Below are 15,799 nucleotides of genomic sequence, written 5' to 3'. Positions count from 1 at the left end.
TGCATTTTCATTTTTTTTTTCTCTTTGAGGGGCTAAAGAAACGACTCAGCTTTCAAATTCCATGGTGTTAATCCAGAGAACCAAATTTCAGTTGTCATTGTTAGGTTCTCACAACCATGTGTTAATGCAATGAGAATATGATCCTATTATAACCTCTGCCATCATCTGTATAAATGTGTTACACCTTACACACACACACACACACACACTTAAAGAGACAGAGATTCAATTAATAAATGAAATAAAAGAATTTTATTTTAGTACATTAAGTACACAAGTATAGGAAATATTGTTATTACAATTGCTCTGAATTTACAACTAGAATGAAATATATATATCTATATTTCAAAGTACTACAAGGAGAGAAACAGATTCCAAATTTTATATAACATTTTACAGATGACTGAATATTAACCTCTATCTAAGGAAAAATATCTCAGGCTTGAAAACAATTTTAACCAACTAATAAAAGTAACATTTTTTCTTTCTTTCCTGTTTTATTTGAATTTGATACATGTATAAATTTCTGGTAACTAAGGACATTATGTTGTTACTTTTAGTCTTCCCAAGTATGTTTTAACATTGAATATTTTACCTTTCTGAAGACGTCTAGATGCCCTTTTAACTGATATATTGTATAATATTATCATTCACTGAAATAATTATTTGTATAAAAAACATTTTTTCTCTAGTGAAGAGTGCTTACTTGTTTAGTAATACAAAATAGTTCAAAAAATTCATGGGGAAATATCAAGGAATTCAAAGATGGTTTTTATCAGTTTAGCACAAAAAAAGCTAGAGACATCACAATAGATATATATTGCAAAAATATGGATAAAAAACCATTGTGTTGGCATACATTTTGACATATTGGCAAATGGATTAAAAGGAATTCTCCATTTTCATCCCATTTATTATAACAAAAGTGTCAAAATTATAGGGGAAAGGGGAAAGGGGAAAGGGGAAAAAGGGGAAAGGGGAAAGGGGAAAGGGGAAAAAGGGGAAAAAGGGGAAAAAAAGGGGAAAAAGGGGAAAAAGGGGAAAAAGGGGAAAAAGGGGAAAAAGGGGAAAAAGGGAAAAGGGAAAAAAGGGAAAAGGGAAAAAAGGGAAAAAGGAAAAAAGGGAAAAGGGAAAAAAGGGAAAAGGGAAAAGGGAAAAAAAGGGAAAAGGGAAAAGCGAAAAGGGAAAAAGGAAAAGGGAAAGGGAAAAGGAAAAGGGAAAGGGGAAAGGGGAAAGGGAAAGGGAAAGGGAAAGGGAAAGGGAAAGGGAAAGGAAAGGAAAGGAAAAAGGAAAGGAAAGGAAAGGAAAGGAAAAGAAAAGGAAAAGGAAAAGGAAAAGGAAAGGAAAGGAAAGGGAAAGGAAAGGAAAGGAAAGGAAAGGAAAAGGAAAGGAAAGGAAAAGGAAAGGAACGGAAAGGAAAGGAAAAAGGAAAGGAAAGGAAAGGAAAGGAAAGGAAAAGAAAAAAAGGAAAGGAAAGAAAAAGAAAAAAGGAAAGAAAAAGAAAGGAAAGAAAAAGAAAGGAAAAAAAAAGAAAAGAAAATAGCCCTTAAAATTAAGATCCAAAACTGTGCAACATCTATATGTAACATAAATGAATAACTATAAGCTATTGATTTTGGGAAAAATGGAATAGGTTATAAAGTATTGCTAAGCAATCTGAAATTAAACAAATTACATTCTGCTAGAATGCTTTTCTACAAAGAAAAGATGAAAATAGTGAGAAGTTATTGAAAAATTGGAGAAAATATTGGTATATTGAATGTCCAACGAAGGGTTGATTTCAAAATCATATAAGGAAGTTAAGTAAATAAATTGCAAGTAAACACATTCTTTAAGAATTTGGAGATTTAGTCCCTGGGAGCTCTAGGGGATCTAGTTGGTTGATATTATTGTTCTTTCTATCTAGCTGCATGTGTAGCAGAGGGTGGCCTTGTTGGGCATCAGTGGGAGGAGAGGCCCTTGATCCTGTAAGTGTTCGATGCCCTAGTGTAGGAGAATTCGAGGGCAGAGAGGTGGGGGTGTGTGGGAGGGTGGGGCAACACCCTCATAGAAGCAGTGGAGGAAGTTGGGATAGGAGGCTTCCTAGAGGGGAACCTAGAAAGTGGACAACATCTGAAATGTAAATTAAAAAAATATCTGTAACGACCTGTTCTGCCCCACATTTGGGGACCACTTTGTCCCAGCCCGAGCTTCTGCTCCAATCTGTGGGTCAGGGTCTAGCAAGAGAGAGAGTGGGGATGGAAGGGTAAGAGACGTGAAGAATGGAGACCAGACAGAGAGTCTGTTCAAGTCCCTTTTACTGAAAGGAAATCCTGGGTATATATAAGCACAAGCAGGGGAACGCAGCTGAAGACACTTTACCACGTGTGTCTTGCAGCTGGGAGCACTAATCAACAAAACAAGATATGTGAGAAAAACAAGATGTTTATCAGAGTGTGTTCAGCTGTTGTGGACTGTTGAAAACAAGTCTCTTATCAGGGTATATGGCCTGAGATGGCTGCAAAGATGATAGCCGCTTTCTGCTCAGAGTTGGCTCCCAACAAATATCCAATAAAAATATTATATTAAAAGTAAAACTACTTGAAAAGATTTTTAAAAAAGAATTTGGAGAAATCAGAGTGGTATGAAGCAGAAGTGTATATGTATAACATATAAATGAAAATCTTAACAATAATCATCAAAGAAGTATGAATTTGAAACAGTGATACTGCATTTGTCACATTAGAATGATTCTATAAGAAAAATGGCAGGTGACAATTGCTCTCAAGTTTTGAAGAGAATACATATTTTCATATTTCTTATGGGAGTGTAAGGTGTGCTCATGGAAATAGTATGTATTTTTCACACACACACACACACATACACACACACACACACACACACATTGTAAAATAGAACCTCTGCTAAAGTATGTATTACAAAGTTTAAAGAAAACATCTGCTGGATAAAGAGACTTATTCATCACAATGTTTATGGAAATAACTTTTTGCAATAGTCAATATATGGAAATAAGCAGAGTCTATTAAGAGAAAATGAAGAAATGTGGAGCAAATGCACCATGAATTACTGCTCACTCTGATAGAAACTGGAAGATGTGTTGTGATGTGAGAGAAATCTTTGACAAACAGCAAAAGTAGCATGATCATATTCATATGTGGAAGTGAAAGGAATCCCAGAGATTAGAAAGAGGGGTGGGTGCCTTGTGCTGAGGCAATGAGTATTGGTGTTTAAGAGTTTTAGTAAAAAACAACATGATGACCTAAACAGAAGAATCAATTGCAAATTCTCTATTGTATAGGTGGTAACAATGGTACTGCAATTTATTATATTCTTGAAATATACTAAATGAACTGATACTTGCTTTCATTAAATTACTTGGAATAGTACATGGTAACTAATTTGATCCAACATCCTATTCTGCATGTAATTTTTAAAGAATCTTCATGCAAGACGGAGGGTATTTACTTTTATCCATTTATTCTGCAATACACATATTTTTAAAATGAAATATCTTTCTAGTAATGTAAGTATTTCATTGAGTACTTATTGAAGCTTAAATGAAAAGCTACAACTTTACTCACTGATACTGCCTGGAAAGTTTCATAATTTTCACATCTTACTGATGCATAGAACAAATATGGAGTGATAGCTTATCGCAATAATGTTGTGGACATTTTGAAATTCTATGTTAATCAATTTTCTTTAGAATGATAGTTAAAATGTGAATTTCAACTATACTCTTATTGGATGAACCCAAGTGATAATCTCCTAATTCATACTTTTATGTAAAGGTTTTGGGTATAAGTTCTTAAAAATACATTTATTTTATTTTGTATCTATCAATATTTATGGCCTGCATAGATGTATGTGCACTAAGAATATGTCTATTTCCTGCAGAGATCAAAAGAAAAGATTGTATCCCCTAGAACAGGTGGTATAGACAGTTGTGAACCACACTGTAGTCATTAGAAATTGAGCCTAGGTTCTCTGTAAAACCAATTTTTCTTAATGTCTGGTTCATTTCTCTAGTAAATGCTTATGGATTTGCATATAAAGGCTTTATGTATTATTATTTTATGGATGGATATGGGTGTATTTACAGAGGGCAGATGTAATTTTTTTTATGGCAGAATATGTAGGGATAGGCATATGGAAGAGCTGGAGAGATTTTAGTGTTTACATATTTGTAACCTAAAGACTCTACAAAACCAAATCTAACAATGTGCCAAATAAAAGTATTGTTAAGTTCATCATAACAAAATTTGAATTATTATAAATCAGCTCTTTGAAATATACTAAGGAAGGAATAATTCTGTGTCTTTGTAGGCAATATTTTTGAGAATGTTTGAACACACTTGTGTTCAGTTTCCTATGACAACTAGATGATTTCTTCTTTACAAATTAATGTTCTTAAACATTCTAAACTTGAGTTTAATTGTATGTACGTCTCTTCACGTTCATGTATATTGTTACCTATCTTTTGTTTTCTGACCACTCAATACCTGTTGTACTACCCATTCGTTCATCTTGGTCAAGAACTATTCATTGGCCTTAGACTAAATCTTTTACCTTCATTGGTACGATCCTCACCTCATGATAGAATGATAAAATTATTGTGTAATTGAGTCCTGTATACCTTGAAGAGATGACTATAAATATAGTTTAGCAGGAATGAAGCTATTACCTTCAGGTGAGTGACAACTGGGTTTAAAACTGCTTTTGATAAGTACTGTGGAAGCAAAGATGATAAAATGTGGGGAAAGACATTCCTTCAATTTAGAGCACATTTTGATAGCAGAGATAGAAATACAGGTATATATATGTATACATGATGATAGTATTTTAAATAATAAATCTTGAAAACTGGAGTTTGAAAAAGTGATGAAGAAGAAATGTGACACATATAAAAGGCAGGAAGTTTATATTGGAAGAAAATATTCTAGACAAATGAGGCAGTAAATGTAAGGTACCAAATATAAGGCAAAGGCAATACTATCGAGAAGATGAAGATTCACGGCCATTTAAGTAGGTAAACCATGCCTAATTTCTTCTGACTCTTTTTTTCTCCCAATGTTCATTTTATTTTATCATATATATATACATATATATATTCATTTTGCTTTATGTTCTTAACAAGATTCATTTAAATTCTTAGACAATCATAACAACTGATGTCTGGACCTTGAGGAAGTGTTTTGTGAAGGCAGATGCCCTGTTATTCTCAATTTATAATTCACCAGCTATAGTCTGAAGAAGTCAGCATACCAGAGTAAGAGATGAATCATGTTATAGTCATATATTAGATGTAATAGTTACTTTTTAAAATATGAATTTGACAAATCCAAGAGACTTTCTAGTCTATAATGCTAATGTGAGCAAGAAATAAAAAACTATTTGCTGAATTGTCTAAATCTGTGACCAAAATAAGTCTTTCCTTCCTTAAGGCTTAGCAACAGCTCCTCAAAAGTAATTTACAACAATTAAAATTCATCCATACAACAGAACTTATATACTTAAATATACATATTGTGATTGGCTAAAATCATAATGAGAATTTCACTTTTAGCTATAAATAATTATTTTATATATGCGGTTATTTATAATCCTATAATTTAATTTCCTAATGAATCATATTTACCACAAAAGTTTAAAAACATTAAAAATGGTGTGTTTGTGTGAAATAATTGTATATAATTATTATCAAAAAATGATACCTAATAATGTTAATATCTCACATTTATTTTAAAAAGTTCCTCTTTACTTGCAGAAAATGGTATAAACTTATGATCAGATTGAATAAAACAAAAGCATGTGGAAAATAAATGAATTATTTTTTTCTTGTATGTATTATAGATTAATGGGAAAACTGACAAACATTTTTACTTAAATAAAGAGGGAATTAACTATAGCAGATTATTCTGACTTAATTTTAAAGACTATCCTTAATTCATTATCTTTAAATTAAAATAAAACATATTGTTAAAAAATTATACTTTTAGAAATCATTTTTGCTTACTTTATTTAACAAATTTTGGAATCAAACCAAGGTATATTGAATGTATTAAAGCTTTAAAAGTTGCTTTCCTGTTATGGTTGGTTTAGTCAGACCATATTATCTCAAAGTCCACAAGAATGACTGATACCAATGTTAAAGAAGTCTTTCATCTTGAACGTCAAATAAAAATGGTACACAGGGAAAAAAAAAAGGTAGGACATCAAGGCGCCTAGTGAACTAGAAAGACTAAAAATGGTAAATGTATAACTTCACAAATGATTAATAAAATCATAACAATAGAGAACACCTCTAATGTTTAGAGAATATCATATCATAAGAAGATCTGTCCGTAGTGTTAAACCAACTTCGGTGCTTTCATATCCTTAAAACACTATTTAAAATATATATTATAAAAAATGTATTATTCAATCAGGCAATGGGATTCTTCCTATCTAGAAATACAAACTAAACTGCTTACATAGGAAACCATTAAATAGGCACACAGCTAAAGATGTCTTCTGAGAAATTGGTACTTGCTTTGACATTGTAAGTTCCACCAAGTGAAGACTGAAGATGATAAATATGACATTATGTTCTGCATAGAATAAACCATGAATTTCTCCAAAACAAAAATTATAGCGACTGTTATGAGTTAAGAAAGAGACTATTATCATAGTTATCAATAGTCAAGGAAATCTGAAGAAGTCAATCATTCTTACATGTCAGAAAGCCTTTCAAGAATAAAATATTTGAGCAAATTGCTGTCAATTTAGTATATGCCTGCAGTAAACATGTCATAATTGGCTGCAATATCTATTTTAAGGATAATTTTATCTAACTCTGTATGAACATAATTTTTCTTCTTTTTTTTACATTTTTATTGGATATTTTATTTACATTTCAGATATGATCCCCTTTCCCCATTCCACCCCCACCCAGGAACCCCCTGTCCATTTCCTCCTCCTCCTGCTTCAATGAGGATGTGCCCCCACCTAACCCCCATTCCAACTTCCTTACCCTCGAATTCACTCACACTGGGGCATTCAGCCTTCATGGGACCAAGGACCTCATCTCCCACCTATGCCTGACAAGGCCATCCTCCCTTACTTATATAGCTGGGGCCATGAGTCCCTTCCTATGTGATCCCAGGACGGTGGTTTAGCCCCTGGGAGCTCTGAATGTTTGGTATTGTTGCTCTACCCATGGAGTCTCAAACCCTTTCAGCTCCCTCAGTCTTCTCTCTAACTCCTCCATTGGGAACACCATGATCAGTTCAATCATGATCAGTTAGCTGTGAGCATCCGCCTCTGAATATGTCAGACTCTGGCAGACCTCTAAGGAGACAGCCATATCAGGCTCCTGTCAGCATGTACTTCCTGACTTCCATATCAGCGTCTATCTTTGGTGACTGCACATGGGATGGATACCCAGGTGGAACAGTCTCCAGACCACCCCTCCTTCAGTTTCTGTCCCACACTTTGTCTCCATATTTGCTCCCATGAGTATTTGTTACTTCTTGTAAGAAGGACGAAAGTACCCACACTTTGGTCTTCCTTCTTCATGAGAATCATGTGGTCTATGAGTTGTATCTTTGGTATCGTGACCTTTTGGACTAACATCCAATTATCAGTGAGTAAATACCATGTGCATTATTTTGTGATTGGGTTACCTCACTCAGGATGATATTGTCTAGCTCCATCCATTTGGTTAAGAATTTCATGAATTCATTGTTTTTAGTAGCTGAGTAATACTCCATTCTGTAAATGGCCCACATTTTCTGTATCCATTCCTCTGTTGAAGGACATCTGAGTTCTTTCCAGCTTCTGGATACTATAAGTAAGGCTGTTATGACAAGAACTTCAAGTCTCTGAAGAAAGGAATCAAAGAAGATCTCAGAAGATGGAAAGATCTTCCATGCTCATGGATTGGCAGGATTTGTATAGTAAAAATTGCTATCTTGCTAAAAGCAATTTTCAGATTCAATGCAATCTCCATCAAAATTCCAACTCAATTCTTCATAGAGAAAGAAAGAGCAATTTACAAATTTATTTGGAATAACAAAAAATCCAGCTGCAAGGAATTATTGTTTTGTTTTATTTGAATTTTCCCTTCCATCCAGGCTATCATGGTTTTTGTTTCCATTCTGCCTTGTGGAAAATAAAAATTTAAAGTACATTTGTTGTTTGTCTTATTCTTCTCTCAGCCATTAAGTTTCAACTGCAGTTTCCCTTCCTCTCCATTCATCCCAATTCTCCCCTTCACCTGGTTTCTCATCCAGATCTACTCCCATTTCTGTCCCACAATGAAGCAGCCTCCCAGGGATAGCTGCACAACACCAACATGGCATATCAAGTTACAATAAAACTAGGCACAAACCCTCAAATCATGTTTGGATGTGGCAACCCAGTAAAAGGACAAGGGTCTCAATAGTAAGCAAAAGAATTAGAGCCCCACCCACTTGCACGGTTATGAATCCCACAAGAGCACCAAATGCACAACCATAATGTATATACAGAGAATCAAGTTTAGGATCTCTGGTTTTCACTTTTCGTCTCTACTATCACCTTTCAGACCTGCTTTCTTTGGGCTATGTTCTCAAAGTATTCTGGATCCCTCAGGCTTCAGAAATAGTTTTCTTCCATATTTGTGACGTTCTCCTGAGTCTTCACAGTGGCTGTGAATCGCTACATATCCTCCCGTTAGCTGGTTGATGCCATCTCTCTGATTATGAATGTGCTAGTTACAGATCTAATACTATAGCAGGGTATGTTAATGGTTATATTTAAATAGGTGGTACCCAATCTGTCTTATTGTTCTGGGCCGTCATGTTCCTGACTAAACAAGGCGTGAGGCCAAGCGGGCAGCATGCTTCCACAGTTGCTCAACTCTGACCACAGCTCATGCTGGCCAAATTATCGGCCCTTGCACCCATGAGACACCAGCATGTGAGATGGCTCTGCCAATCTACCACACTGTCTCCACAATGCTTGGCTGGGCCTAGACCATCTTGTCATCCATGCGGTACCTAGTAGAAATGAGACTCTCATGCATAAAGATTATCCAAAGGCTTTATATGTTTGTTAATGCTCAATTAACAAGATGCCCACACATTTAGGGGTGTTTCCCAATATCTAACCTTAAAATATAAATCGTTACCCAGGACCCTCCTGGACTTCTGGTTCTCCATGTCTCCTACATCTCTGCTCCTCCTCCCTAGCTCCTCCTCTTCCTTTTCTTAGTCCTCCCACATTAGCTCCTCTCAAATTACCAAGTTTATTGTAAAATATCCAGCTACAGAATATAGTAAAATTATTTTATTGAACATTTTCCTCCCAGTAGTGCTTTCAGTTCCTGACTATTCATGCCCATTTGCAGAGCCTGGACATCAAGTTTGAACGATTATTGGATGGCCTCTTACACAAGTTCTGTGCCACAATTATTCCACCACATGTTGTAGGAAACACATGCTGTATATAGAAGTTTTTATGGCTGTGTTGATTCTCCTGTATAACTGCACTTTTCTCCCATTGCTGGATTAGTGTAAAAAATTTCATGGAGTTTCCATTATACTCGGTTTCCACATCAATCTGCTCCAAAATGTTTATCAATTCCATTTGTCTTTCTCCTAGTTCTTTCTTTGTATCCCCCACCATTCAGCCTCTTTTCATACCATCCTCTACCATTCCATTCTGAAAATCTATTCAATTTTCCCTTCCAGAGAGATCCATGTTCCTCCTGCCCCAACTAGAGTCCTGCTTATTACTTTACCTTTTTGGGTCTGTGGATTATACTGTGGTTTTTCTGTACCTTATGGTTAACATCCACTTACAACTGAGTGCATACCATGGTTGACTTTTAGGCTCTGGCTTACTACATTAGAATGATTTTTCTTTCCTTTTCTTTCTCTCTTTCTTCTCTTTCTATATTTCTTTTTTCTTTTTAGTTCTGTTCATTTGCCTGCAAGGTTGGTCATGTCATTTTTTTTCTCTTTGTTTTTATTTATTCAATTTACATCCTAATTGGTGTCCCTCCTCAGTCCTACAGCCCCACAGTCTGTTCTCCATATCACCACCCCTCCTTTTCTGAGGGAGTGTAGAGTCAGCGTGGGTGTTCACCAAACCTGGCATATCAAGTTTTTGCACGTCTAGGAGCACTTCTCCCACTGCGGCCAGACAAGATAGACATGTTTAGGGAATGGGTTCCATAGACAGGCAACAGATTTAGGCATAGCATCTGTTCCTGTTGTTCTGGACCCTCATAAAGAACAAGCTGTACATATGCTACATATATGATGGAGATAGGAGCATAGTTCAAGTCGATTTATGTTCTTTGTTTCATGGTTCAGTCTCTGAGAGCCTCCAAGTATCCAGGTTTGTTGACTGTTGTCCTTTCTATGGAATTTCTATTTCTTTTGAGATCCCTTAATCCTTCCCTGAACTCTTTCATAAGAGTTCCCAAGATTATTCCCATATTTGGCAGTGGGCCTCTGCATCTGTCTGAGTCAGTTGATGGATAGAACCTCTCATAGGACAGCAATGCTAGGCTCCTGTCTGCAATCATAACAGAATATTATTGCTAGTGTCAGGGATTGGTGCTTGCCAACAGGATGGGTCTTGGATTGTTCCTGTAGTTGCATGGCCATTCTCTCACTCTCAGCTCTATCCAGCTTCCCTGCATTTCTTGTAGGTAAAATTAATCTTGGATTTATAGATTTGTGGGATGATTGGTGTCCCAATCACTCAACTTGAATTCCAGCCTGGCCTTTTCAGGTTCTATATCCCTAATGATGTAAGGTTCAACTAATGTTACCAGCAGTGATTCTTCACTATCCCAGGTTTTTGGAACATATTTGAGATAATTCTACCTCCAGCAACCCCTTGCTGCTGCAGATTCTATTCATTCTCATGTCCATCTGGCCATCTTCCATGTGACTCCTCACACCTAAATGTTCTCCCATTTCTTTTCCCATTCTCCTCCCTAGAAAGTCTTCTCCCTCCATAGGCTTCCTACAATTCTTTTATTCTCATGTGAAGTGAGATTCAAGCATCCTCACTTGGGCATTCCTTTTTCTTTAGCTTCTTTGGGTCTGCTGAGTATAGCATGTGTAATCCTGTATTTTGTGGCTAATACACACATATAAGTGAGTACATGCCATGCATTTACTAAGAAAGATATTTTGAAGTTCTATTAATTTACTTGTAAAATTTTATGATGTCTTTGTTTTTAATAGCTGAATAGTATTCTATTGTGTAGCTGTACCACATTTTCTTTATCCATTCTTCAATTGAAGGACATTTAGGTTGTTTCTACTTCCTGACTATTATGAATAATGCTTATATGAACATAGTTGAGCAAGTATCCTTGTTATAGTGGGGCATCTTTTGGGTATATACCTAGGAGTGGTATAGCTTGGTGTTGAAGTTGAAATATTCTCAATTCTTGGAGTAGTTGCCCAATTGATTTCCAAAATAGTTGTGGAAGTTCATACTTGCACCAGTAATGGGTGAGTGTTCCCCTTAGCCAACATCCTTGGTAGCATGTGCTAGTCATTCTGAGGGATTTGACACAAAAACTTAGAGTCATTTTAATTTGGATTTCCCTGATGACTAAGGACTTTGAACATCTAAGTGTTTCTTGGCCTTTGCTGAGAACTCTCTGTTGAATTCTAGACTTCATTTGTTTAGGTTATTTGGATTGTGCATGTCTAACTTCTTGAGTTTTTAAATAAATTTTGTCAAATGTAGAGCTATTGAATCTCTTTTCCCAGTCTATAGACTGTGCTTTGTCCTAAAGACTGTGTTCTTTCAATTACAGAAGGTTTTCAATTTCATGAGGTTCCATTTACTAATTGTTGATTTTAGAGCCTGAGACATTGGTGTTCAAGAAGGTGTTTCCCATACCAATGCATCCAAGACTACTTCTCACTTTCTGTTCTATTAGTACAAGTGTATACAGTTTTATGGTTAGCTCTATGATCCACTTGGAATTTAGTTTTGTGCAGGGTGTTAGAGATCTATATTCATTCTTCTACATGCAGACATACAGTTAGATCAGCATAATTTGTTACAGATGCATTCTTTTCCCATTTTATGTTTTTGATTTCTTTGTCAAAAATCAAGTGTCTGTCGGTATGTTGGTTTATTTCAGGAATTTTGATTTGATTCCATTGACCTGCCTGTTTCTATATGAATATCATGCAGTTTTTGTTACTTTGTAGTAAGACTTCCAGTCAGGGATGATGATAACCTGCAGATGTTGATTTATTGTTCAGGATTCCTTTAGATATCCTGGATAATTTGTTTTTCCATATGAAGTTGAGAATTTTTCTGTCAAGTTTGGTAAGAATTGTTTTAGACTTTTGATACGAATTGTATTGAATCTGTAAACTGTTTTTCGTAAAATGGCCATTTTCACTATGTTAATCCCACCAATCCACGAGCATGGGAGTTATTTCCATCTTCTGATATCTTATAAAATTTCTTTTTTCAGCTACTTAAAGTTCTTGTTATCCAGATCTTTCACTTGTTTGGTTAGAGTTACAACAAGATATTTTATTATATTTATGGCTACTTTAAAGGGTTTTCCTTCTCTAACTTGTTTCTAAGCCCATTTATAATTTGTATAAAAAAGGGCTGATTTTTTCAGTTCATTTTATATTCAGCTACTTTGGTGAAGGTACTTTTTAGCTGTAGGTATTCTTTGGTAGAATTTTGGTGTTGTTTATATATACTATCATGCCATCTATAAATAGTGATACTTCGAATTATTCATTTGCCATTTGTAATTCCTTTAGTTGTCTTATACCTCTAGCTAAAACTTCAAGCACTACATTGAATAGATAGGGAGAGAGTGAGCAGCCTTGTATTATTATTGATGTAATGGAATTGCCTTAAATTTCTCTCTATTTAATTTGATTTTGGCTATTAGCTTGCTATATATTATGTTTAGATATGGCCTTGTATTTCTGATGTCTCCAAGATGATAACATTAAAGGATGTTGGATTTTGTCAGAGATTTTATTCAGCATGTAATGAGATGATCATGTTTTTATCCCTTTCACTTTTTTTACATGGAGGATTAAGTTGATGGATTTTCATATATTGAACTATCCCTGCATCCCTGAGAAGAAGTCAAGTTCATCGTGGTAGATAATGTTTTTGATGTGTTTCAAGATTTGATTGTAAGTATTTTATTGAGAATTTTTTCATCTATGTTCAAAAGAGAAATCGGTCTGATATTCTTTTTCTTGTTGAGTATTTGTGTAGTTTAAGTTTCATTTTGACTGTAGTGAGTTTAACACTGTTCCTTCTGTTTGTATTTTTTGGAATAGTTCGAGAAGTATCTGTATTAGCTTTTTTTGTGTGTGTGTGTGTCTGGCAGAATTCTACACTGAAGGCATCTGATCCTGGGCTTTTTGTTGTTGTTGTGATGTTTTTGTTGCTGCTGCTGCTGTTGTTGTTAGGAGAGTTTTAATAACTGTTTCTGTCTTTGGGGATTATTGAGCAATTTAAATACTTTACTTGACCTTGAATTATCTTTGTTAGGTGGCATCTGTCTAGAAATTATTCATTTTGTTAAAGTTTTCCAATTTTGTGGAGAACAGGCTTTTGAAGTAACACCTAAGATTTTTTGAATTCCCTCCTTTTCTGTTGTTATGTCTCCCTTTTCATTTCATGTTTTGTTGCTTTGGATGCTATCTTTCTGTTTTTTTGGTTAGTTTGGATAAGTGTTTGTTGATCTTGTTGATTTTTCCTAAAGAACCAACTCTTTGTTTCAGTGATTCTTTCATTGTTCTCTTTGTTTCTAATTGATTGATTTCAGCCCCAGTTTTATTATTTCCTGCTTTCTACTCCTGTTTGGTATCACATTTCTAGAGATTTCAGAAATACTTTTAAATTGCTTCTTTGGGAACTTTCTGAAATCTTTATGGAGACACCTAATACAATGAACTTTACTCTTACCACTGCTTTTATTTTGTCCCAAAATTTGGAAAATTTTACCTTCAATTTCATCGAATGCTATAAAATATATGATTTCTTTTCTTATTTCTTCTCTGACCCAAAGATCATTTAGTATAGAGTTATTCAGTTTCCATGACTATGTGGGCTTTCTGTTGTTTCTGTTGTTGAAGTACAGCTTTAATCCATGATGTTATGATAAGATACAAGGTGTTATTTCAATTTTCTTATATGTGCTAAAGATTATTTTATGACCTATTCTATAGTCAATTTTGAAGAAGGATCCATGAGGTGCATAGAAGAAGTTATATTCTTTTGTGTTTGGGTGAAATATTGTGTAGATGTCTGTAAGATCCAGTTGATTCATAATATTGCTTTGTTCCATTATTTCTGTTTAGTTTTGGTAAGGATGATTTATCCGTTTGTGAGGGTTGAGTTTTGAAGTCCCCTGTTATAATTATTATGTGGGATTCAATTTGCAATTTAAGCTTTGGTAATTTTTTTTCAAATATAAGTTTCATCCTGTTTGGGGCATAGATATTCAGAATTAAAATATCACTTTGGTAGACTTTCCTTTGATTGTAGACTTTTACTTTTCCATAGTGTGTCCTTTGACTTCCATGGACACACTATAAAGCGCTTTTCGTTCAAAATATATGTTGTTAGATATTAGAATGCATTCTTGCTGCTTGGGTCTGTTTGCTTGGGAAGTTTTTCAAGCCCTTTATTCTGAGGTAAGGTCGATGTTATTTACTTAGGTATGTTTCTAATATTCAACAGAATGATGGATACTGCTTTCAGATTCATTCTGTTAGCCTGTAACTTCTTCATTGAGCAATTAAATTCAGTTTTGTTGAGAAGTATTAATGTCCAATAATTGTTACTTCCTGTCATTTTGTGGATGATGATATTAGTGTTTAGTGTGTTTGTATGTGTGTGAGTGCACATGGTGTGGTGTGGTGTGCTTCTGTTGTTTTTGCTGGTATGGAATTGCTGATTTTCTGTGTTTTCTTGAATGTAATTGTCCTCCTTAACTTGCAGCTTTTCTTCTAATATTTTCTTGAGGGCTGGTGATGTGGATATATGTTATTTAAATTTAAGTTTCTCCTGAAGTGCCTTATATTTTCCCATCTATGTTGATTGTTAGTAGACTAAGTTGGCACCTTCAGCTTTCTTAGAGGTTGCTAGATATCTGTTCATGCCCTTTTATCTTTTAGAGCCTCCTTTGAGAAGACAAGTGTGATTCTGATAGGTCTGCCATTTTATTTTACCTGGCCTTTTTCTTTTACTACTTTTAATGTTTTTTTCTTTGTTCTGCAGATTTAGTGTTTTGATTATTATGTGATGGGAAGATTTTCTTTTCTGGTCCAGTTAAATTTGTGTTCTATCAGCCTCTGAATGTTTATAAGCTTTTCTTTCTTTATGTTGGTAAAGTTTTCTCCTATGATTCTGTTAAAAATATTTTATGGTCACTAGTGCCAGGACTCATTACATTCTATTATTCTTACGTTAGGTCTTTTCGTGGTATCCCAAATTTTCTGGATGTTGGTGTCTCAAATATTTCTTCTACTGTATATTCTACACCCAAGACTTTCTCTTCCACATCTTGTATTCTGTTGGTGATGCTTGCCTTTGTTGTTCTTGTTCTCTTACCTAGGTTTTTACTCTACAAGGTTCCTTCAATATGTGTTTTCTTTATTGCTTTTATTTTCATGCATGTCTTAAACAATTGTATTTATTTCTTTTACCTTTTTAATTGTATTTACCTGTATTTATTTAAAAGGTTTCCATATCTTCTCTAGAGGTCACTATCATCTTCATTAGATTAGATTTAAGATCATATTCT

Source organism: Grammomys surdaster, unplaced genomic scaffold (genome assembly GCF_004785775.1).
Source record: "Grammomys surdaster isolate TR1022 unplaced genomic scaffold, NIH_TR_1.0 257, whole genome shotgun sequence".
Classification (NCBI taxonomy): domain Eukaryota; kingdom Metazoa; phylum Chordata; class Mammalia; order Rodentia; family Muridae; genus Grammomys; species Grammomys surdaster.
The sequence above is the reverse complement of the archived record's forward strand: the minus strand, read 5'-3'. Positions refer to the sequence as shown.